This window comes from Apis dorsata, unplaced genomic scaffold (assembly GCF_000469605.1).
Source record: "Apis dorsata unplaced genomic scaffold, Apis dorsata 1.3 scaffold_264, whole genome shotgun sequence".
NCBI classification, from domain to species: domain Eukaryota; kingdom Metazoa; phylum Arthropoda; class Insecta; order Hymenoptera; family Apidae; genus Apis; species Apis dorsata.
In genome coordinates, this window is record NW_006263542.1 from 25,575 (window position 1) to 33,216 (window position 7,642).

Below are 7,642 nucleotides of genomic sequence, written 5' to 3' on the forward strand. Positions count from 1 at the left end.
CTGGAACGCTAATCGTTCTGACCTGTCGCTTCGGGTTATTCGAGAGCGCAGGTGTGGTTGCATTCAGAAATTCGCTTATGGGCCGCGTTATGGACACGATACGGGGCCGTGGCTATCCCGTGGCTATCGTCTCGTAAGAGGCGGGATCGAATCCGTTAATGAAATTAACGTTAGGGTCGCGATATCGTGGCTGTAATCCACGGGGGGGTGGGCTAGTCGGGCGGGGAAATTGGTCGTAGATGAAAGCAAGCAACGGGTTGGCAATAACGGGATTGTCGGCATGGGGGTAGTTGCAACAGTTGAAACTGAGATACCAGGTCTTCGTCGGGGTCACTCCGTCACGTGGCCGAAGATCGTGCAAAACGATTATCGTCGTTCTCGCCCATTCTCGAGCACAGGGATAAAGGGATTACGATTGATAAATGGATAAGACACGTGCGCGAGATTATATACGACACGACTATCGTGTTATATTATATGTTCATGGCATCAACAGTGTAACGCGAAAGCTCATCGACTTCGAGACGAAATTCAATTCGAGTTCAATTCTAAAATCTTCCTCCCCTTCGTTGCTTCCGGATTACGTACCAAGAGATTCTGGAACCAAGAAGTCCTTTCTGTCTCTGATGATGACCCCCTCTCCCTCGCCTTCCTCGTCAACAAAGAGAGACGCGGTTCAGGGGTGAGTCGGTTAGTAGTTCGGATCCATATCTTTAAATCATCGGTCGAAATGTCGTTAATTACGCGACGAACGGAGGTAATCTGGACGATCGCGAATAATTCTCGAGCTAATTCCATCCCGACCGGGCGACTAGAGATCAGGATCATTACAGGCCGATTAGACCTTAAGGAATTAATTCACCCATTGTCTGCGGGATTTCTATCCGCGCCATAAACCCTTTTCACTCGGAGAAGAGGTAGAAACTTGCGCCATAACGTCGCTTTTCCTATCTACCGCCTCTTCCTTTCACCCTTGCCGGGTATCAAGACTACCCGGTTCATTTATTCCCGCCACCCGAGGCTATTGTGATCTCCGCTCGCGTGACCGATTATCACGTCGTCGATCGCTCCCGGGGATCTTAAATCTGCGAATCGTCGGCCGTTTCATTTCTGTTACGCAACTGGGATCCGCTCCTGATTTAAACGGCTGATCTTTCGCCGACACCCTAATAATGGAACAATGGCCCTCGATGGACTCCGTAGACGCATCCTTAAGATTAGATTGGATTTCTGAATGAAATTTGACTGATCGGTGGTTGCCTTGTTTCTCGAGAGATTGGAACGGCGATCCAAATGATTACCTTCGCGAAGAAATTTGAAATTCTTGCAGAGCAAGAATTGTTGAAAATTATACCACACGGTGTTGTGAATTTTTGTTAAGAGTTCGAAAAGTTTTATAGATAAAGTTTTATAGATAATCGAGAAAATCTTTTCGAAGTAATCTAAACAAATATAATACTCTCTTGAGGAGAGAAATCATAAATTGCAATTGTCATTATTTCCACGCTCAAAATACGAATATCATCGTACCTAAGATAATCGCATCGTTTCTGTTTCGAACGAAAATCAAAATCAATTTCTCGGAAAGCGAAAAATTGGAAATTCATTTCGACGAATTTATCAGGATCGCTAAAAATTCAAAATGGCTAAAATTTTTTGCGATAATAAAAAAAATAAAAATGGAAGAACGAGCAACGTCCAACGGCATAATTGAACGCGAAACATCCTTGTCACCTTGTTCCAATCTCGATATTTCTATCAGTGTCGCTCATCCCCTCGGACAATAGGAAGAGGGCAATATAAGATAATGCCCCTGGAATAAAGTCGGTTTCATTGCTTCCCGTTTCGATCTGATAGGTGTAGGCTCGCCGAGTGGCTCGAAATCGGGACGGGTTTAAACTCCCTGCGTGGCCTACGAGAGAAATTTAAGACGTCCATTGTTCCTGCCGCTTGAATTTACAAGGGTTGTAAACCGCTTTGAGCTACGACACGTTGCAACGCCACCACCGCCGCCGTTCTGACATCATCCCCATCACGAGCCACGCTTTAATTAATGCGTTCTGTATTTTACACGACAGACCATCAGACGAGGGTAACGTACTCGATGATCGCGGGACGAGTGCTCGGTCCTTCGATCTTCCGCCTCGAGGACCCGGCGGAATCAACGATCGTGACACCTATAAAGAAATGAAAGAGAGAGAGACAGAGAGAGAACTTGACAATCCCAGACGTATCCTCTCGCGGTCTAGAGCTTTAATTAAAGTAGAATTTAAATCGAAAGTCCAAGTGTATTGTTTAAAAGTGACTAATGGATCGTTACGTTCTAAAGTGACTACTTACATTTTAAAGACGTTGCAATTTTTCTCGGTGCAAGTGGAGGAGAGATCGAATGAAATGTAACGTTTCATTAAATTTTAATTCTATTCTGAAAATCAAATTTCAATTCTCTCAATAATATTCGTAAAAATAATATGCCACTGTACTATTGAATACTCGCACGTGAAAAATGGCACTCGCCTACAAATATTAATTTCATATGACACATTTTATTCATTTCCAAAAGAAAAATCTCTGGATCTCGAACTTATTCGTGCAGATGAATAATATTTATTCCAATCTCGTTAATCTTAAAACGACTTCTTTCTTTTACTCTAATATAGCTCAAATATTACTCTCCCTTTCTCTTACAACATTATCTACAATATTACAAATACAATCCAAATCCTCTTGTTCCAATAAAAAAATACACATTCAATAGAGAATATATATTCTTCATCCTCGGTTGCAGTTTAAATTCGCCTCGGAATCAGACGCCTCAGAATCCAGCCGGAATTCCTCGACAATCGGTCCCGAATTTCTTCACGAGAACGATGGAGGGGGAGGAGTTGCGGATGGCATCGAATGGGAAGCGACAATAAAACGCGACCTTCACTGAGGTAATCTCAATTGGAGGTGGGCGGGAGGGTAGCAGGGGCGAAGAAAAGGACCCTCGAAGGAAGCGCGAGCGGCACGCGTATCCAGGGATATTTGTGACAGGGGGTGCAAAGTCACGGGCAACGGGAGGGCAGAGCTGTATCGAAGGGAGGATCGATCCCCCGAGGCCGATGGAGGAGCCGCATTCCTGTGTAAGCGGCCCTCCTTCACGACCACTTTCTCCTCGCGAAATAGCGAAACCCTTCGAAGCGGACACGGGCAAGTCGCCCTGCGGGAGATTCGCAATCCTTCAAAGTGGCAGAGAGGGAACGACTAATCAACGCGGCCATTGTCCGAATCACGGTTCCCGGAAATTATTGTTACTCGTGGCGACGTATTTATTCGGTCTCTTGGACCGAAGGGATGAGTATTGTTGCGTGAAAAAAGTTTATGGGGGGGTTGCAAAGATCTCGACGTTACGCTGTTGCAATTGCGGATAAATGAATGATCTCGCGCGTGTGATAAGGTAAAATTAGAAAGTCAGAAATGATCGAGGAATTGTTGCGGGATCCGTTTTTGATTCGTTGTTTAATCGAGTGATATTCTGTATTGTGTGCAAGTATGGATATTGGATGAAAAAAAAAGTTTTGGATCTGTTCCCGTTTTACACAATATTGTTTCACAACAGTTGTGAATAGAGAATTATGTTATGTTCTTTTTTTCGTGTCCATTCGCATTTATTGGACATTTTGACGCGAGGAAAGTTTCAAACTTTAAAAACTCACTTTAAAAATGGAAATAAGGATTTATCGATTCAATAAATACTGTTCATTCTACTTTCTCCTTTAAAATTGGTGAAAATAAAACTGTCTCTATTTCTATTGCTTTTATCCCTCGATCGTAAGCCGATAATTTTCAAGTAAGAGAAAACGATGAAATCGCGAACGACGTTTTCTTCGAGATCCTTCGATCGCCAAGATTTTCGTTATCGAGATAGCGTGCCAAGGATGGCAACAATGGTGGCCATCCTTGCCGTCCCTTCTTTTTTTCCATGCGTCTGCGCGACAAAAGCAACAAAATCTCCTCTTTGGGAAACAAAGAGAGGTTGAATATGAACCGTTGCGCCACGCTCGCCTATAGGCTCATTGTTCCACAGTCGCGGCACAACAATCTAGAAATTGTACTTTCGCGAAAAAGAAGAAAAAGGGGAAAGAGAGGGGCAAGGGGAGAGGGGGAATAAAAATAGGAAAAGAACAAGTAAGAGTTAAAAAAAAAAAAAAAAAAAAGAAAAAAAGAGCGAACGTGAAAATAACTCACCTGAAAAAAACGATGAAGAATATCACGGGGCGCAGGATACATCGAGTGTAAGCGTAATTACTCTTTAAAGAGGCTGCCCATCGGCTGGAAAAAGCGAGGTCCTCAAACCGTGACGTTTGTTATCGGAATGGCAGCGACGGCAGGGCACAGGACAACGCGAACCACGACAATACCGTCGCAAAACTCACCCTCTTCTTTTCCACGCGTCTGTGCAGCACGACAAAAGCGGCACAACCCCCTTCTTCTTTCTCCGCAAAGCGTGCGGAGGAAAGTTACTCTCTCTGTCTCTCCGTGTTTAGCCGTCTTTTTCTTTGCTTCGATGAGAATCGAGATCCGTCGACGTAACAATTTCACTCTATGATAAATGGTTCGTTATGCGTCTATCTGATCGATCCTTTCGCGATCTAAGGCCTGAAGGTATGAATTGCCTGTTCCTGAAATCGATAGAATCTTTATTTTATATCTTAATTACGCAGCTCTTTTTCTTAATTTAAAATAGAATTTCAAATAATTAAATAACCAGATGTTTTATGTTTTATATCGAATTGATTGCTGTGACTCGATAAAAAAATCTTTTATTTTCACGCGTCTCATTGGCTTCTCGTCCCGCGTGAACAACAACAATAATCAAATATTAAAATATATTGTTGAACGAACGATACTTTTAATCTTATAGTTTCGATAATCGAATAAACTGAAATAAAAAAAAAACAATATTATTATAGTCGAAAAATCGGAATGTTGCGTATGGAAGGATTAATTACATTTCGCGCATTGCTTTTAGCAACTAAATGTTTCAAAACATGTTACGACTAAAAAAAAAAAAAAAAAAAAAAAAGGAAAAAAAATTCGATTTAAAATATCATATTTTCATTAAATACGCACGAGGCATATTCCAATTTTCAACAAACCTGTTTCAAATCTCTCGTGTGCACGCGTGCAATTTTTGCCCTGTATGCGAATCGATAAATTCGTCAACTGTCCCCAGGCACTTCGTTTCGCTGGATTTCTTCTCCTAGTGGACAAAAATTAGTTGCCAGGTCAGAAGCGAACGAGGGATACACGAACGTTTACGAACGTTTGCTCATCTCGGTGGTGATTGCAGGAAAAAAATTCACGAAAAGGAAAATGTGTTTGCCAGGCCGTTTTGAGCGCGCTCGTAAAATCGTCGCACGACCGAATGCAATCAGGCTGGATTAAACGTTGATACTTTCTAGCTACGAGCCAATTCTCTCTCTCTCTTTCTCTCTCTCTCTCTCTCTCTCTCTCTCTGTGTTCACCCTCTCCCTTTCTCTCTCCCTCTTATTCTTCTCTCCACTCTTCCTTCTTTCTCGCTGCGGTAAATCTAACGCTACGGCAAGTGAACTGGGTCAACGAGGGTCGCCGACATTTAAACAACGATTCGATTGCGAACGAGATTTTTGAATTGGATATCTCGCGAGGTCGCCCGAAATAACGTCGGTACGCGTTTTCATGCTCGTTAAGATCGATGTTGCAAGACCTTTGAAAATTTACCACCTATCCTATTCTCCTTTTACTATTTCCAGCAATCTATAAAAGAATAAACGAGCTTTATAAATGTTCCACGCGTATTAAATACTCGATAGAAGAAGAGATCGAACGTTCGAATAATTTTTATATACACGAGTCATTGTGTAACTCGTAGATTGAAACGAAGTAGAATAAAAAAAAAAAGAAGACAAAAGAAAAGAACGAGTAATATTTAGAAAATTCGCGATAAACGAACGGAATACGTGAGACGCGTTGGCGTGAACGTTGAAAGGTTAAAAGTACGGGACGATTATAGAAGAAGTTAGCCGGGTCCAGAAGGAAGAAAGAAGCAACTAAAAATAGCCGCCGGTGCCACATTACGGATCGATTGTTTGAGAAACTGTTGGACGCCGCGTTGAAATTTCCGCTAAAGTTGGAGCAACCGCTCGATCAACGTCACTCGTCACAGAGAGCGAGAGAAATAGAAAGAGCGAGAAGGGAAGAGAAGAGGGTTTTAACTTCTCTCAAAGAGGGGTGGCGCGCGATTACGGTCATTTACAAAAAGGCCGTCGCCGGCGCCAACGTGGATGGAAACAGCGAAATCGCTTCTTTGTTTCACAGGTCTGGCCACCGCCACCGATCCCGTACCCCTACCTCCCTCCCCCTCCCTCCCCTTTAATGCCTTTACGACGTTTCCCATCGAAATCAAACGTTCCCCGCGATCGAGAGTCGGATGATGCAAGATGAAAGACGATGGGGGTGGTCGGGAAGTCTGACAGAAAAGGCGGGGGAGGGGTTAAAGCAGGTATAGGTAATGTACCAAAATTGCTTTACCGCCGGTCCATTTACGGAGATGAAAAGCACTCTCTGCCAAGTACACCGGTGGCTCCAGCCAGGGTTCACGACAGCCCAGAAGCGTCGTATCCCGCCTCTGCCCTTCTGATGTTGGGTACCGGCGACGTCCAACCCCTCTCAATTTCAGTTTGAAGCCAACCCTTTCACCAATTTGCCGACATCGCCCGCTAGAACTTTCGGCCTAGCATTGTCGCTGACGTCGATACTGTGTAACTCCTCTTCAATCAACCTAATCACAAACAAATGCGCCCGCTTACCCCGCCTACATGATTCATGATCCGGTGCCTCGCATTAAATTCTTCTCTCTCGTGCTTAGTAATAAGAATTTCGAACGAGTGTCAAGTTTAATTTTCTTTCATGGCTGGCCCATGCACGAGGGTCAATGTACAATTGATCGTACAGAAATATCTAGCTATACAAGTAATATAAGAGGAAATGAGAAATTGAATATTGAAATAATAAGATTTAATGCAATGTAAAATTTTGTTGTTTTCGACAAAGTCGTGAGATTATTTTCTTCTTAAGAATTTTTTTTCTAAATTTCGCAGCAAATTTGTAAGAACGACAACACGAGTGAAAACGCCGCTTGGCTTGATCCTTAAACAATGATTCCACTGGCGTTTAAATAATGATCGTACGTCGAATGTGCCGAGGGTGATTCGTGGGATCAGGTGCGCTAAAGAAAACTACCCTCAGAAATGGATTGAACCGAATTTCGGAGGGCCTCGAGGTCGATTAGGGTGAAGCCAAACGGGAGATACGAGAGATCTCTCGAGGAGAAGCGGCCGAGGCCATCGACGTCGATTTACCGAACGTCGATTCTATTGCTTGGTCATTTTCCTCGATTTTCTTCCCACTTGACGCGTGTCTACCACGGTGAAACAACATTTGACTTTGTATGTTAAACATTTTCCACAAAACTCTTCCGTATCATCGGTTACGACGCATATTATATACGTCAAATTTTAAAATATTTGGATAACTCATGAAAATCGAAAAATTCACGAGACGAAGAGTTTTTAAAAAATTGTTTCTTTCTTTCTTCTCTTTTTTTTTTTTTTTTTAA

General features: G+C 42.9%; 1 long non-coding RNA gene across 15 annotated transcripts in view; it reads right to left on the reverse strand.

The window, feature by feature from the left end:
- LOC102677662 overlaps positions 1-7,642 on the reverse strand; it is a 44,688-nt gene that overhangs the window by 24,946 nt on the left and 12,100 nt on the right. For 4 of the 15 annotated variants that reach the window (XR_004150619.1, XR_004150612.1, XR_004150610.1 and 1 more), the window contains 4 exons: positions 6,556-6,805; positions 5,142-5,245; positions 4,419-4,680; positions 4,231-4,314 (listed from right to left, as the gene is read on the reverse strand). This is a non-coding gene — a long non-coding RNA (uncharacterized LOC102677662). Of the gene's footprint in view, positions 1-4,215; positions 4,315-4,418; positions 4,681-4,909; positions 4,925-5,141; positions 5,246-5,745; positions 5,782-6,541; positions 6,806-7,642 lie in introns of those variants that run through there. The other 11 variants (XR_004150614.1, XR_004150613.1, XR_004150615.1 and 8 more) reach the window with 11 other exon arrangements.